The following is a 14,186-nucleotide window of genomic DNA, read 5'->3' on the forward strand; positions in this document are numbered from 1 at the left end:
AAATACTGCAGCTAGCTCACTGAAGATGTATGCTTGTTGTTCAGAGACAGCAGCATGACAAAGCATCAAGTTAAATATAGTATTTGAGAGAGAAAAATCTTACAGTGACAAGAGTAAGAAATCCATGCCAGCAAAATACAGTCGTTAAACCGCACATGTGCATTGCCAGGGACAGGACACAGCATCTTCTGCCTCACACTGAGTTTTTCACCAGTCAGTGGAAGGAAAACCTCCCTCACTGAAGAAAGAGCATGGTTTCTGTCTTCCACTGGCAACCCAAGGCACCTTGCCTGCCGAGCACCGAGTTTCCCTCCAGCAGAGGGGAGTGCAGCCTATACAGCAGGAGCTGTCAGAAACTCCAGGAGAAGGGAAGAATTTGACATTTTCACTAAGCCTGTAACAATGATTTCATCTTGCGCAAATATCAGTAAAAAACACCACATTCCTTCTTCTGTAACTCAGCACTGGAGGAAAAGCAGTCTGAGGTTAGCGAACTTTCAGAGGTAGTGAAGTTTGGAAAGAAGCTGGTGATAAATGAGAAAATTGCTACAGATCAGTTCCCTGCTTACAAAGATGTACAAAGAACTGGTCACATATTTCTCTTCTGCACTGGTTGTTTATAGAACCAAGTGAATACTTGGAAAGTGTGTTTGCAAACATGTTTGCTGGGTCAGACCCACAGTTCAGTATAACTTTGCCCAGTTTGCTTTTCTGTAAAGTGTCTGCTCTCTGCTCTTTTGCTCACACAAATTTTTAGTGAGAAGTTTTCATCTATGTACCCATAATGGATTCACATTTTCCTCTTGATCCGGCTAAGCATGTTCCAGAACATTTTCACTTCTTCTGAAAATATACTAGACAGCAAAATATACTTCCAGTCTTTTGATATAAGCAGGTAAACACATCTGTCACAGTACAACCTTCTGAGAGAGTAATAATCCACATCAGTGTGGTTGAGGTCACTGCTAAAAGTTCTGCAGAACAAAAGCCAGACAAAAATGGGAGAGCCAGGCACGAAGACACACACTTGCATGACTTTTCTTGCAATTCTCATTTCAAAAATTGATTTTCAAAATGCATTTTCTTTAGTATTGGGCTATATTGTCTCGTTATTGCTCTTTCAAGAGCACATTTGTCCATATCAATCACCATAATTGCTGTGCTGTAAAGAAACTCTATTAGAATTATGTCTGCAAAGATTTGACAATTCAGTACTAGAAAGAGCCTAGACCATTAACAAAGTGTAAGAGTAGTCTAAAATCCAAATGTGTCTGGGAATAATTGCCTTTGCCCTTGGGTACATTTCATCTGTTGACTCCAAAGGGGAACTGTGGAATCCTTTCCTCCATGCCAGTGAGACTGGGCTCTTGTTTAAAGTCTCTTTTCTACCTACCACACAGCATCATGCCTTGGCCCTGCCTTGTTCATTTCCTGACCTGGGCTCAGCTCTCTGCTTAACAAGGCTCTATATAGACTGAGTAAATCAGTTTGTTCCCAAGGGAATGCAGTGTCAGCAGATTCAGACACCAGCTGTGGTAACTTTAGTTTCATTTTGCTCTGAAGGACTGGCATCTGATCCAGTGCATAAACATGTTTGCCAGACTTATTCACTGATGAGGGTAAGAGGAATTGACAGCTCTCATAAGAAATATATGTCAGAAAAGCAAGGATGTTATTAATATGGAAAAGGTAGTAAAAGCAATAAGCCATATGGAACAGCTACCAGACAGAAATCAGAGCCCATTAACAGAAAAGCAGAAACAGCACAATTTGTTCCTCTGTCTCCAGGCGCAGGACTTGATAATAAATTATTGTACCATGAAGATAAGACATATTTAGATATTCTAAAAGTGCTTAACCTTTATTCTATCTAGAGCATATTTTAAGTTAGATTTCTAACACAACTTATGGAAAGAGGTGCTATGACTCCTGGCATCTGTCCCTGTTCAAAGTACAACTAAAAAAGTCCCCAGAAATGAATCTGCAAGTCTATCCATCACTAAGTCACCACTTCCTGTGTGTATTAGATAGTTTTTGTTGGTTTTTTTTTAAGTAAAACATTTATTTTGTCAAGACGATTTTTGTCTTTTTCAGACCAGACAGATGAAGGTCTCGCATCTAGTTTAAAATTCAACATTCTGCATCATCCACAATTTTAGATGCTACTTACCACACAGCACAAAGCCTACTTTGCAGGCAAGTTTGCTTGTTTCCCCCAGCTCTAGAGCTTGTCATTACAGTCTTTCACCACACAAATGCACCTGTTTTCACCACACCATTACTAACCAAGGTGATATTATTCCCATTTTATCAAATGGAAGCAATAATAGGGATTTGGCTCCAGAGAATCAAACAGGGATTCCCTTTCAGGTTTATGGGGAGAAAAAACACATTTGAAATGGCACAGGCTCACCTACCCTCACCTCCACATGGTTTGTCTCCTCTTATTTGATCTCTGTCTATGATACTTTGATTCAGTCTCTTTTCTCAAGCCGTCCTAGCCTCCCTCCCAACTAGCCTGGGTGACCCAATCTCTTCCTCTACTCATACGCTCTTTTCCCAGATCTCTGTCCTCACCTTCATCTCAAAGCCAGAGCCTTCCTTTGCTTCCCACCCAAAATCCCTCCCACGTCTCTCCCCACCTTGTGCAGTACAGTCTCCCTTTCTCTGGGGGACTTCCAGGACTTTGTTACCCCTGCCACCAATGCCCATGCTGATGTTCAGTAACAAGATGTGCTACCTACCACCCTAACCAACCACTGCAATATCTGTCTTAGTTATGGATTTGTTTCTCAATAGCCAGTACACAGCATACAGGAGGAAAGGGGACAGTAAATAAAGACCCAGTGCACCAGCTTACCCATAGCAGTCTTGGTCTTCCTGTTTCTCAGAGAACCAAGTCCACACATCTTCTGTCCTCCCTGGGATTGTCTTCCACATCCTGGGGCCCAGGCTCATTTCCTTCCCAGCAGCCCTGCTTACAGGAGCCAGGAATGGGGCAGGTGACTACGGATGGTAGCAGAGCTGCTAAACTGCCCTGCCTGCACTACAAAGAGCAGCTCATTGCCAGACCAAGCTTGGACAAACCACCACCACTGTCTTTCTTGTTCCAGAAATAGGGCTGAACTCTTCCCTGACAGAGCAATGCTGTGCTATACAGAGACCAGTGAATATGATCACACATCCAGAAGATGATAGGTAGCCTGGAGAAACTGAGACTAAATTCCTTAAACCACAAACAGTCAGGGGCAGCCTTACAGCAGAAAGCACTAAGCAATCTGATTTCAACTGCTGCCCATCCAAGGGATTAAAAGGGCTACTGCATCCCTCAGAGGTACACAAGTCCCCATCTTTTGAAAGCCCTACCCCAAATTTGCCTTCTCCCAATCTGGAGAAGTTGCTGGAGTCCACAGCTGCAAACTGACCTTCCTTTTGAAGCAGCTGGTGCTAGACACTGAATGATAGAGCAACTCCTATGTGGTTCATTTGTGAGCTCACCAGCCAGCTCCATCCTTCTCCCAATTTTCTCTTTAAACAGTCAAATAACTCATTCAATCTCTGTACGCACTCCTGGCTCTTCTGCCACCCACCACAAAGACCAGGGACGGTCTGGAAGGCATCCCCAACATATTCACCTGATGTTGAGCCATGGGAGTTCAGCTTGTACTGAGAAATACTGACTTTGAAACTTCTCAGGTTGAAGACTAGTAAATACACAAAAGGCAAAATTGTCCATGTCAGGCAAAGGCATAAAATAAAAGAGCTAAGTTTTTTCTCCTTTCCACCAAATTGGCAGACAGTAAAGGCTCACCAGGTTTGCTTTGCAAGTGAAGCACTTCATAAAACAGATCAAAGCACTTCCTGAATCTCACCAATAGTACGGATCATTTCTGAGTAACACATTCCATGGAGAGAGCTCTTTGCAGGGGCTGCACCAGCCAAAACAGGATTAGCAAGTGGTAGAAATAAAAAGAAATTTTCTCACTTTCACTCTAGCAGTGAAAGCAATCACTGCTAGAGTAACTCACAATGTGCAAAGTGCTTTCACTCCGGAAGATACCCAGGCTCAGGAAAAAATACACACGATGCGATCCCATGACACCAAAATGCCACCACTTTTGAGGACAAACATTGAAACTGTTAAATCACATTTCACATTCTTGTTCCAAGTCATTCAGGGGCACATGGAAAATGCTGACTGCAAGACATCTTGTACTTGGGCTCTTGAGATTATGTAGAACAAAATAGACTTCATTGTCTCAAATATACTGCAAATATCTGACTATCACCTGTCCTTGTATGCTACATATTGTCATTATCCTTTGGAGGAATTAAAATGGAGAGTCCAACCAAAACAGGGTTCCTACATGCTTATTTCTGTAAATTCATGTAATGACACAGCCGCTCTCTGAACAGCCTGAAGACTCAATGGCAGGAAGGAAAATACACAGGGAAAAAAGTTATTCTTTCAGCAGGTATACAGACCAGACATAGTCATCATACATCTCTCTGCACCTTGTGTGATTACATGCTGTCAGGGGCAAATTCTAGGGGAGACACCACACAAACATGTCTTGCTTGCCATATTTGCCCAGCATGTTAGCCTACAGTGTAGGCCATAGTAGCTACTGTTGTGTTAAACAACCTTTGACAGATCAACTCTGGAAGAGTTTTCTAATTTTTTTTTAAGCTTTCTCTCATTTAGATTTTTAAGTCTGTTCAGCGTTTTCTGGCAGGGAGCTCCACAACTTGGTTATGCAACAAAGGACCCATGCAAAAGGAACCTTCCTTCAGTTTGTTTTAATATTGCTTCTTAAAAAATCTTTGAACATTTTTGAGTTATGAGAAGCAGCATCTACTGTTTCCCTGATCTCATTCTTTTTCATTAACATGGAGGACTTGATCATAGCCCTTTCAGTTGTTTTCTTTCCAGTCATATTTAAACTCTTCTTAAAGAGCATTCACCCATACCTTGGTTCCCAAATCCCCTCTTCCTGTCCCTTCATTGCTCACATTATATTCTCTGAGACCAAGTGCAGAAAGCTTCATGCCATGTGCAAGTCTGACGCGCATGTGGGGTTTATACAGCAGGATAACAATGTTGTCTGGTTTTCTCTGGGTATCTTTCCTAATAATTACTCACATCCCATTTGCCTTTTTGACCATGCTGAGCTGTGAATTGATGTTTTCAGAGCGCTATACACAATGTCTCACAAATCCTCAGATCCTCTTTGTAAATGGTACATGATAATTTAGAGACAAACAGCACATAAGCATATTGAAGGCTTCCCCCCACGCACAGACATCATTTTGCAGTTAAATAAAGTGAATTTTATTTGCAAGATCATTCTGCAGCTCCTCAGTCAGTTTGGACCATCCAGAACAGTTCTGTATCAGCAGCAAGCTTGGCCACCTTCTCCTAGATCCCTTTCAAAGACATGCAGGAGATTCCACATTTTCTCCCCATGGAGAAAATAAGCATTTATTCCTCCTCTACCTTTCAAAACATTGATTAATATGCTTTCCTTCTAGCTTCATCACAACTCCTTTCTTATAGCCATGTCCCCACTAGTTCTGTTCTTTATTATAATTTCTTACTAAAGTGCCTGGTAGATCAAGTCCCCTGCAATACCCAGTGCTACCAGCAAGTTTGCAGAACATTCTGAGCTAAACTGAGGACTCTGCAGTCTTTAGAGATTTATTCACCAGCCTAATGTAACTCCATCTAATTTTCTTCCCCCTTTACCAGATAGCAGGAATGCAAATTTAACAACCTGCCAATCATTAAGATCTTTCAGAACATTGCTTGAGTTACTAGTGTCTTTATTCCAGTTTCCTTCTCAGGTAGGACATGAAAAATCTCATTAGTTTCATCAATGAAATCTTCTGTCTCCTATCATCTGCCCTTCCCTGACCCCACAGATAAGGGAAAATTTAAAAAACTCTCAAAAAGTCAAAGTTCTTAATTAAGGCTGGAAAAAAATCATACCATAAAAATTAACAAGGGAACAGCGAATGAAGTGGCTGCACTGGAGAACATATGTTCATTCTGTAGAGACACTCCAGCTGATGCCAACAGTACACCGGCTGCTCCCATGCTTGTCATAGCACCAGTTGACTCATTTCCAGGCAGATAGGAAGCTTTAGCAGGATCACACTGCAGTATGGCTCTGCAACAGAGTTGAAATTATTAAGAATCTGTCACTGCTTCCAGATACACTGGAAGCACAGACATTAAATTGCTTGGATGTTTTTAAATCAGAATCCTTACGCTTCTGGTAACCTTTGAGAGCTTAGACCACTAAGAATAACTATATGGGCTTGAAAAGACAAGTTTAATCCAGAAGACCTCACTACACTTTAAGCTACAGCTAGAATTTAGCTAACGGCATAATTCCATTGCAAAAAGTGTATGGTTTTATGCAGATTTTTTTATTGTCTTGCTAAATCCATGTCTGAAGATATCACATCTTCTCATTTGAACTGGCAAACCTGATGCCACAGAAGAAAACATGCTATGTGGTCACTGAGGTTTCCAGGAGGACTAACCCATGGTCATAAACATGCTGGGCACCACTGGAGGTTTTTTGGTACCTGCCCTCTAGCCCAATCTGCCTACATGGCATTGAGTCAGGTCTCCCTAAGAGATGGCTGGTCATCAGATACATGTTACAATGGGCTGCAACTGAATCTGCCTCAGTTCTTGCACTGTACAGGTAGCCATAAATGCTAGAAATGGATAGACTCAGGAATCGTATGCACTTTTTATATGTGGTCAGACTCCTCAGTAAGGCACCCATTGGATTAGAAACACCACAGGTATCTTCGCACCAGCATATCCAGGAGTCCACCTGGACCAACCACCTGATGCTATACAACAGAACAGCCAATGGCCTCCACCTGACAGACCATCAAGAATTAAAACAGGCTACTAAACTCTGCATAAAGGTGGCCTTAAAATAACTGAAGTTATCTAAAAGCCAGCTGTTCCAGCTTTTCTAGACAGGCCTCAGTATGTCACTGTAGTTAACAAACCATAAAAACTAATTCTTTCCATTTTCCTTCTTTGGCGCACATCCATGCATCCTCAGCTGCTTGTGCTATTTAATCTCCTCCAAGTCAGGACTTGACACCAAGGAAGCTGTGGCACAGCAGCACTGTTAACCAGGCATAATTGTGGGGAGTGGACAGGCAGGGAGACAAACATCAAACTGCAACTGCTTTGCCAGCAGAGAGCAGAGATATCAGCAAAGATGCCATCTCTGCCAGCCAGGTTTTTTCAGGCTGAACCAGACTTTTTCAGAGCATAGCACAAAAACAAGGTTAGAAGTAAAAAAAAATCTAAAACAGTTCTGAAGAAATGAATGCTCTTGGGAGGTATGGTGGGCCTTTTCTAAACCAAGAGCTAACTTTTACAAAGACCTTTTGTTAATTAGCATCATCTTCATTAGTGGAAACAACATACCCAGGGGAAGGGAGGGCAGGACACTGAAATAAAAGCTCATCTGGATAAACCTCCAGGCTGCAAACCCTGATCTGTATGCACAGGCAGACTTGCATACAGCAAGATAGACCCGGCACTTAGCCTTGTTGAATCTCATGCAGCTGGCCTCTGCCCATCAATCCAGCCTGTCCAGGTCCCTCTGCAGGGCCTTCCTACCCTCCAGCAGATCAACACTTCCACCCAACTTGGTGTCGTCTGCAAACTTACTGAGGGTGCACTCAATCCCCTCATCCAGATCATCGATAAAGATATTAAACACAACCAGCCCCCATACTGAGCCCTGGGGAACACCACTCGTGACCAGTCGCCAACTGGATTTGACTCCATCACTCTCTGGGCTCAGCCATTTAGCCAGTTTTTTACCCAGCAGAGAGTACACTTATCCAAGCTGTGAGCAGTCAGTTTCTCCAGGAGAATGCTGTGGGAGACAGTGTCAAAGGCCTTACTAAAGCCCAGGTAGACAACATCCACAGCCTTCCCCTCATCCACTAAGCGGGTCACCTTGTCATAGAAGGAGATCAGGTTGGTCAAGCAGGATCTTCCCTTCATGAACCCATTCTGGCTGGGCCTGATCCCCTGGTTGTCCCATGCATGCCACATGGTGGCACTCAAGATGATCTGCTCCATGACCTTCCCCGGCACCTAGGTCAGGCTGACAGGCCTGTAGTTCCCTGGATCCTCCTTCCAACCTTTCCTGTAGAGTAAAACAGAAACAGAAGATCTATTAGTATCAGGGAGGTCCAGGCATTTTCCGGAGACTTCCATGCTCTCTTGGAGATGTCCCAGCCCCCTTCCCCATCCCCATCCTGGGAATGATGCCTGGGGAGTGGAGCAACACACAGACGAGAACAGGCATTGCCTGTGCAGGGATAGAGTCTTGGTCTGGTGCTATACCACACCACTTCCCATGCAACTCCTTTGAGTTCATGCTTGATACAATATTTTTTGTGTGCTTGTAAGCCTGCCTCAGCCAGCTCCTTCCAGCTGTGGGTTGTATCCATCTCTTTGGAGAGGAGAACTTTCATCCCACTTTGCAAATGTTATCCCACTGTCCTTGCCATAGGAGGGAGAGGAAAATAATGCCTCTTACTGCCCTCTGCACTCTCCTTCCCAAAATACAGCTGTGTAAAGCCCTCCTAAGGCAGAGGTTCAGCATGGAAAATTTTAGCCCCAGAGGTGAATGTCTCAGAAAGTTATAGGGAAATGAAAACAAAAGGGATTGAATAGAAACTGGTTTGTGACCTCAGTGCCAGTGTTTGCTACGAAAGCCCAGAGCAGGAATTGCTTGTGACAGGGTGAAAGCAATATTCCTTACACCACTCACAAAGATTAATCAAAGACCTTGGAAATTTTGATTTATAGATCATATATTCCTAACAAGCATGTATTTATTATTATACATCAGAAAACATCCATACTGATGACACATTGCTAAACTAGAGCTGTCAGATATTTATTTTTGCAGTCACTAGAAGTGAGTATCCGAAGGCATTATTAAACTATCCAAAGGCAGGCTTCAAAAGCAAGAAAAATAAATTCCAAATGAGTTTAAATGAATGAATTCATAATAATCACTGCTAAAGTATTAAGTGATCAATCTCTGTCTCCACTGTCTTTCAATCCTGAATATTAAACTAGCAGAGGACAAAACACAGTGCAAAGATTAGGGTGTCTGTCATGGGGTTAAATCTGGAGCCAGCCCACCCCCATGAAAGAAATGCATGGCTCTGTGCCTCTGCCCTGAGCCTGCTGGTGGGTAAGCAACAGTCATCAGTTCCAGAAAACTTTCTCTATCAAACCTTTGGATCTTGAAAATACAGAGAGTTACAGAATAATTAAGGTGGGAAGCGATTGTGGTCAGGCTTGGATGAGGTTGCTCAGGGCCTTGTCCAGCTGAGATTTGAGTGGTTCATGGAGATCCTACAGCCTCTCTGGGCTTCCATGCCCATGTTTGACCATCCCCATGGGGAAAAAAGATTTCCTAGAATATCTTCTTATTTTCCTCTGGCTGCTGACATAATCCCTTTTTTTATGCCTTCAAGAAGAGTGGGGATCTTGGGGACAGTGCTGATATGGTGAAGGCCAGTGCTGTGCATCACATGGTGAGGGTCTTCTGGGTATCATTACTGATTAGCAGCAGTGGGAAGATGAGAGTTGTCTCTGATGCCTGAGATGCTCTTGAAATGTCCTCTCCTGAGCAACATCTTCCCACCCACAAATGCATGGTTCACGGTGGGTGAGGGGAGCCACTTCTTCACCCAGGGCCAGGCAGGTCTTTCATTTCTGAGGGCCCAGAGGCCACCATTTAATCGACTCACAAAAAAAGAAGTGGCTGGGCCATGTTTCTGACAGTACGAAAGGAAGCAACAGGCAAAATCAGCTCCCTTCTTCCCCTTTCTGCCCTCCAACTGAGAGTGAAGCAAACATTGTGGGCAGATAGTCTTGAGAAAGGGAAAAAAATTAGGAAACGTAATCATTGATTGGACATGCTGTGTAGAACTGCTGCTCTGCCAGCCTGGGGCTTGCTTTCAGACCCCTGAGAACATGCAGGAAATTATTAATGATTACCTAGTAATTATATTAATTGCATATTAAATCTGTCCTGTGTTGTATGAACTGCATTAACAATATTAAGTGACAATGTGTGAAGTATAAGCGGTGATACCCAGCAGTAAGAAATTTTCTCCTCTGCTTTCCTCACTCTTTCCAGAGAGGTGGTAAAGCAGGAAGCCACTCATGGAGGCTGAAGCAACTCTCACTTCTCCTGAGCAGGGGTAGGAAAATAGAGGCTTTGGATGCCCCAGAGCTGTGCTCTTGCAGCTTTATGGCCCTAGCACTGGCAATGTGAGCCATTTCATGCTTTTCAGTGGGAAGTGATACTTTAAGTCTTTGTATTTCAGTTTTATAGGCCATGAAATACTTCTGAAATGCTTCACCCTTGACAAGTTTATGGGCAAACAGATATCTTCTTTTAATATTTAGTCACATTCATGCACAAATTACCGGATTCTAGTCACACTAACACTGACATTACACACTTGCATCACTCTCTGGATTCGAATATTTACTTACTCCAGTTTGTACTGTTGAAACAGGGGTGTGCAAAAAACTGTCCTTTTCCAGCCCCCATAGCTGTAGCTGCTGCCTCTAGCAAGGCTTACACACATCCAGGAGAGATCAAAGCCTGAAGCACAGAGCTGCCAGAGGGAAAACAGAGAAAACCCTTTCCACTGGGAGACCTTTGCAGCCTCAAAAAAGAAAGCATTAATAGGAGGTTTCAGGTTTGCCCTTTGTCTTCAAACATGTGCATGATCTCATTGCACTCAGTCACATGCTGCAAGTCACCAGCATGCCAAATTGGGACATTTTTTTGACTGAGGTAAAAGGTAGATGAACAAAGCTGGGAGGGTGTTTCCCACTGCCCTTCCCTGAATGGAATGGGGCATGAGGCTGCTGGGATTTGTGGTGAAGGGTCAGCAGTGAGCAGGCCAGAGAGTTCAAGAGGATGAGGAGCAGGACAATGTGGCATGCCCAACCTGGTTGCTTTTCTATAGTGAGGTGCTCATGCCTACCAAGAGCTGAGAAACACTGGGCACGATGAACGGAGAGGGGCAGGCACTGTCTGAGAGGCTGTCAGAGATGGAAGAAGGACTCAGGCTGCCTTAGGAAAAGCCTTTCCTCCACTAAGGATTTAATAGCATGCATCTCTGGTGGCAGTAAGAGATCAGATAGCAAGGTCAATGGAGTATGTGTACGTGGCATCTCTTGTCTCAAGGGCATTCAGGTGTCACCCCAAGACTTCTCTCCCTACTCTGCAGGTGGGACCCTGTCACAGAAAGCCCTGGTACCTCTATGGACCATATGAGGTTGACAACACCAAGGAGAAACCCTGAATCTCTTCAGCAGGCAGCACGGTGTGGAATGAGGGGCGCTGCAGCAAGCAGTAGGCAGCTGCCAGTTCTTCCAGCACAAGCATGAGCCGTGTTTTCTCTTTCTGGACTGTCTTCCCTCTGGGAGCCAAAGCTGATTGCTGCAAGTGTCTGGCCAGATGACAGCATAAGAGGGAGACAACTGACACACTGAGGAAAGTACCACTGGGAAAACGTGAGGTGCAACGAACATCTTTGCTGGGGCTCCCACAGAGTGCCACTCCCTCCAACTGTAAGCATGCCTGGCTTTGTCAAGCTAGCATGGAGGTAGTAGATAACAACGGCTATGGATCAAAATACATTTTCCCAGTGAAAGCAATTTTGCTGAATTTAGGCTCTTTAATTTTAGCAATACTCATCAGTGTCTCTTCATTCTGATTACAATGTTTGTCTCCAAAAGCACTGTTTCCACAGAAATGCTGATTAATGTTATCACACCAACAAGCTGATGAACAGAAACGAAAACACTCTGGAGAAAAGTTGTCAAAATCCCATCACCCTGACATGACTGCAGAAGCAAGGGGAGCCCCTGAGCCACACTCCTCCTCCCACAGGATGGAAAACTCCTTCCTAATCCCAGAGGGCTAAAAATGACCTCTGGGATTCCCAGGATGACAGACAAGTTCAGATGAATTCTGTGACCAAGCTTTCTTCAGATAAAGCATTACTTTTATCCTGGCAGCTCTACTGGCCTGGGTGGATCTGGTCATGGTTTCATGGCAGGGAAAGAAACCAAAAGATGGGGTCTCCTGACTATTCAGGACAAAGGAGTATCAGGCCATAAGTGAAGTATAGAGCAGAGAAATTTCTGAAATTCACAATATTCAACCATTCAGGGCTCCAAAATCCCTTCTGGCTCCAGAATGACTGGCAGAGCTGTGCTAGTGACATTCAGTCATGGCTGAACAAAACCTGCCCTTGGGTGCCTGCTCCTAGGTGCTTTGCTGTGATTGGAAGTGTGCAACTCCATTCTTCTGCCTCTCTCTTCCCTTCATCCAGTATGAGACTGTGAACATTTTGAAACCTTCAACTGTTGCATTGCTACACTTCTGTCATGTTTGCTCATGTTTTCTGGGACAGATGAATTTTTCTGCCATTGCACTTGTTGCATGTGCCACCTACTTCACTGGTGAAAAAAAGAATTGCTTTTCCTAACTGTGTTATAGCCATACCAAGAAACTAAGACTTTTCTGTTCTAAGTCCCTCTGTACTTCCGGTAACAGACATAATTTGCCCCCTAAATCCAATGAGACACAACAGTGGAAACAAAGTCTTATCACTTCTGTTTTGCACAGAAATGAACCAGAACAGAGAAAGACCAAATGAGATACCCAGCTTCTGCTTGTAAACCAAGCTGCCGGTTGCTAATGCACTTGGCTGAGGCATCTGTGGAGCAATGGGTTGATTTTCATAGGAAACAGTCAGCACCACCACAGAGTAATCCTCTCCCTGCACTGCCCTTGTGTGCTGGTTGTATAAAGCAACTGGATTGCGGGATTGGCAAAGACCCGAGGCTATATGCAAGGCATGGTTTGTAGGCAAAGGCAGTGAGTTGGACTAAGCTCACTGAAGGAAAAGCCATGCAAAAGAGAACTTTCCACTTTCCACTTTCACATCAAGTGCAGGTTGAGAATGATTTTTTTTAATTACCTGGACTCATACAATTTGAGAGAACAGGGTGGTGTTTGGACAGCAGACAGGAGTATCAGAGAGGAACGAGGTGAAGAAGTGGCTTAGACCCCAAAGGTGGTTAAGGAAGAAAGTGTGGTGATTCTCTCTGGACCACCAAGGGGTGGCTGGAGAGAATTCCTATGCACTGTAAAACCAGCACCTCCTGTTTTCCAGGATCCACCGCAGGTATGTATTTTTGCTCCCAGGGTCGCCTTTTGATGGCACGCTTGGAGATCTCCCTTGATGGTCAGGATGGGAAAATCAGAAACAAAGGAGATGTTTTATGCAGAATGTTCCCTCACTGATAACCAAGTGTGTTGTCCTTTACAAACTGTTTGTCTGTTTGTGCTATTGTACAGAGGCTTCTTGGCTTCCCTCTCATAGTTTCCGTGGTGCATTGGGTGCGTTTGAAGCATATTGTGTTACATAAAGCAGCTCATTTTAATGTTGCATGAATTGTGCCATCGTCTCCCTGCCCTCTGCTTCAGGCACACAGCAGCTATGTGATATGTATGAGAGATGTGACTGCCACAGTGAACTCTGTGCAGACTCATATGGCTTTTATCAAGTAACTGACAGTGCTATCAGTATTGGGACTGATCCTGATCAGGTGTAAACTGCTGCAGCCAGGACGTTTCCAGGAAAACAAATAAATCAAGAAAAAAAGGCAGCAGGGTTTTTTCTTCTTTCTTGGCAACCAGCAGTTCATTTTTTTTCCAGCTGTGGTTTTCAAGTTTTAGATGACAACCCAAATATTTTCATTGAAAACAAAACTTTCAGGGAAACCCTCTGTCTCTTTTACTTTATTTCCAAAGGCAAAACTTTCCTTCAACAAAATTGCAACCAGTATTAAGGCATCACCTAGATCTTCTGCTGGCTGGGAATATGGCCTGTTGAGACCTGAGGTTTCTAGCAGAGAATTTCAAAGTTGTCATCTCACTGATGTTTTAAATAAATGTAGGTAGCTGTCTGAGCCATACATCTACCCTAGCCAAAATATTGTTCATTCCAAGTGGATTTGCTCCATTATAAATTGTCTACAAATAATTTAAAAAGCAGCAGTGTTCCTTAAATTATCTTAT

This window comes from Nipponia nippon, unplaced genomic scaffold (assembly GCF_047370975.1).
Source record: "Nipponia nippon isolate SJK-2023a ecotype South Korea unplaced genomic scaffold, ASM4737097v1 scaffold_4, whole genome shotgun sequence".
NCBI classification, from domain to species: Eukaryota; Metazoa; Chordata; class Aves; order Pelecaniformes; family Threskiornithidae; genus Nipponia; species Nipponia nippon.